This window comes from Ornithorhynchus anatinus, chromosome 4 (genome assembly GCF_004115215.2).
Source record: "Ornithorhynchus anatinus isolate Pmale09 chromosome 4, mOrnAna1.pri.v4, whole genome shotgun sequence".
Lineage (NCBI taxonomy): Eukaryota > Metazoa > Chordata > Mammalia > Monotremata > Ornithorhynchidae > Ornithorhynchus > Ornithorhynchus anatinus.
In genome coordinates, this window is record NC_041731.1 from 23,782,220 (window position 1) to 23,785,852 (window position 3,633).

The following is a 3,633-nucleotide window of genomic DNA, read 5'->3' on the forward strand; positions in this document are numbered from 1 at the left end:
CAGTTTCCTCATCTGTAAAATGAGGATCCAATACCTGTTCTCTCTCCCACTTAGACCGCAAGCCCCATGAGAGACAGAGACTGATTATCTTGTGCCTCCACCGGCCTAATACAGTGCTTGGCTCATAGTAAGTGCTTAATAAATACCACAATTATTATTAGTAGTAGTAGTCATAGTAGTAGTAGTAAGCACTCAATAAATACCATTGATTAACTGAGAGGAGGAAAGTCCTTAAAGGATGGTAGCACAGGTACAAACAGGAAATCAAGCAAGCCAAAAAAGAGTTTGAAGAGCACTTCGAAGAGCACTTAGCCAATGATAATGACAAAAGCTTCTTCGAACAGGAAACTAGTGGGACCGCTTGATGACCAAGAAATAAAAAGTGAGCTCCAAAATGAGAAGGAGTTGGCTGAGAGGCACACTGAATTCTTTTGTTTGGTCTTTACAGAGGAAGATGTTAAAGAATCCCACACTATTTTTTTTTCCCTGGGGCAGACAGGACAGAGGAGCTGGATCAAATTGCTAAGTCAGCTGCAAGCCCAACACCAGGGTTGGGTGGGTGTTCTAAAGAAACCTAGAGAGGAAAGTCTCCTGGAGAAAGTGGATATCTATCATTATAAAGAGCTCCATTATCAGAAGACCAGAAGGATGCCAAAGCCACTCCCAGCTAGAAAAGGGAATCACTAGACATGATCCTGGGAATTCTAGACTGGTAGGTCTCACTTCCAAACCTAGAATTGATATGAACCAGTGCACACTTAGAAAAAAAGACAACATAATTTTTGGAAGGGAAAATTATGTAATTATTATATTTAGTGAACACTTACTGCCAAAACCTCTGTTAAACACTGGGGTAGAAACAAAATAATCAGATCAGCACAGGCTCTGTTCCAGGTGGGGCTAATAGTCTAAAAGGAAGAACAGGTACTTTTTAACCCTGTTTTATAGATGAATCAACTGAGGCCCAGAGAACTCAAGTGACTTGCTCAGGATCACACAGCAGGTTAGTGGCAGAGCCAGGAGTAGAACCCAAGTCTCCTGACTCCAAATCCTGGGCTCTTTCCATTAGACCACACTGACTCCCCAATTAATCTGCTGGAGATCTTTTAAGGGTTCAACCAGCATGTCGAGAGGGGAACCATTGGACATATTAGATTAAGATTCACACAAAGTTTCTGACAAGATGTCAACCCAAACTGAACAGTCATGGGATTGAAAGGGTGCTCTGTCGGAGAGAGAAAATTGGCTGAAAGATGAGAAATCAGGTGGGAGGAAGAAGCAGTCACTTTCCAGTTTGGAGAAGTTTAAATTATAGGGTCCTGCAGATTCCTATGCAAAGGTCGATAATATTTATAATAATCGTCGTAAAGGATTTCCAGGTTGGCAGATGACACTAAGCTCCTCTGGGTGGCAAATGACACACAACTGGGGCTAAAAGCCAGGACGATCTCAGACAGCTGAGGGTGTGAGGTGAAAAACAGTGATAACCTATCCATACAAATGCAAGTGCAAGATAATTCATGTTGGGAGAAAAAAAGTCACAATTTCCTAATGATAGACACAGAGCTTGCAGTCGCCACTCAGGAAAGATCCTGGAGTCAGTGTTGACTGTTCTTTCGTAACAGTAGTCTAATCCATCAGTGGCATTTACTAAGCACTTACTTTGTACAGAGCATTATATTAAGTGCTTGGGAGAGCACAATAGAATCAGTAGACATCCCTGCCCTCAAGGAACATACAGTTCTATGTGTGCGTGTTTATGAGACAGAGAGGTAGAGAGAGTGCACATGCACAACCATGCCACACAAAAAAACTTTAAACACAAGAAAGGGTTTGATCGCAATATAAAACCATAGAACATTTGATCGCAATATAAAACCATAGAACATTCACATCTGGAATATGATGTGCACTTTTTGTTTCCAAAAACAGACATGAACAAACAGGAAAAGCTACACAAATGGGGCACCAGGATAAGGGGGGATGGAGAAATTACTGCATGGTGACAGACTGAAAAAATGTCAGGGCTCTTCATTCTGGAACTAGAAAGACTGAGAAGGAACAAGACTGATATTTATCAAATTATGAAGGAAGTTAGTCAATCGTATGTACTGAGTGCTTACTTTGGATAGAACACTGTAATAATAATAATAATAATGATAATGTTGGCATTTGTTAAGCACTTACTATGTGCCAAGCACTGTTCTAAGAGCTGGGGTAGATACAAGGTAATCAGGTTGTCTCAGGTGGGGCTCACAGTCTTCATCCTCCTTTGACAGATGAGGTCAATGAGGCACAGAGAAGTTAAGTGACTTGCCCAAGTCACACAGACACACAGTAGACAAGTGGCAGAGCTGGGATTAGAACCCATGACCTCTGACTCCCAAGCCCGTGCTCTTTCCACTGAGCCACACTGCTTCTCTTAAGCGCTTGGGAGATTATAACAATAAACAGACACATTCCCTACCCACAGTGAGCTTACTTGGAATTGTAGGTCACTCGATCCCTCCTACTCAGGATTTGGGTTATCCCCTGGCGATTACAGATGCAAACCAAACAAGTGGAGGCATTTCCCCCAAGAGAAGCAGTGTGGCCTAGTGGAAAGAGCACAGGCCTGGGAGTCAGAGGACCTTGTTGCTAAATCTGGCTCTGCTATCAGATTAGGTGATGCAAAAGGTGGCTCAGTGGAAATAGCCCGGGCTTTGGAGTCAGAGGTCATGGGTTCGGAGCCCAGCTCTGCCACTTGTCAGCTGTGTGACTTTGGGTAAGTCACTTAACTTCTCTGTGCCTCAGTTACCTCATCTGTAAAATGGGGATTAAGACTGTGAGCCCAAGTGGGACAACCTGATTCCCTTGTGTCTACTCCAGCGCTTAGAACAGTGCTCTGCACATAGTAAGCGCTTAACAAATACCAACATTACCACTAATCACTCAAAGTGTGCCTGGCTCTGTGTAGCTCTGCCCAGAGAATGAGTAAAAGGTAGCCTTCCTTGCAGATTATAAGCTTCTTGTGAGCAGGGATCTTATCTACTATCTCTACTCTCCCAAGCACTTAAGACAGTGCTCTATGATGTAGTTAAGTGTTCAGTAAATACTATTGATTGATTGTGGTCTTCACCCTGCAGGACCAGGCCTTCACATTATGCATTGGCTTTTTTGGGGGACCTTTTCTTTATTTTTTGTGTTTTTTTTGAGTACTTACTATGTGCCTGGCACTGTACCAAGCACCGAGGTGGATACAAGATAAGCAGGTTGGACACAGTTCTTGTCTCAAATAGGGCTCACTGTCTTAATCCCCATTTTACAGATGGGGTAACTAAGGCAAATAGAAGTTAACTGACTTGCCCAAGGTCACATAGACACGTGGCCATTATCAATCAAACAATGAATGTTTTTTATTGAGTGCTTACTATGTGCAGAGCACTGAACTAAGAACTTGGGAAAGTACTATATAATAGACTTGGAAGACACGATCCCTGGCCACAAGGAGTTTTCAAGTCATTACAATACAAGTAATTACAAGACATTAAAATCTATTATGGATAGGAAAAATAGAGGAGTATTAAGGATAAGTGCTGTGGGTCTGGGGAGAGTTATCAAAGTGCTTAAGGGGAATGGCCATAGGACCTAATG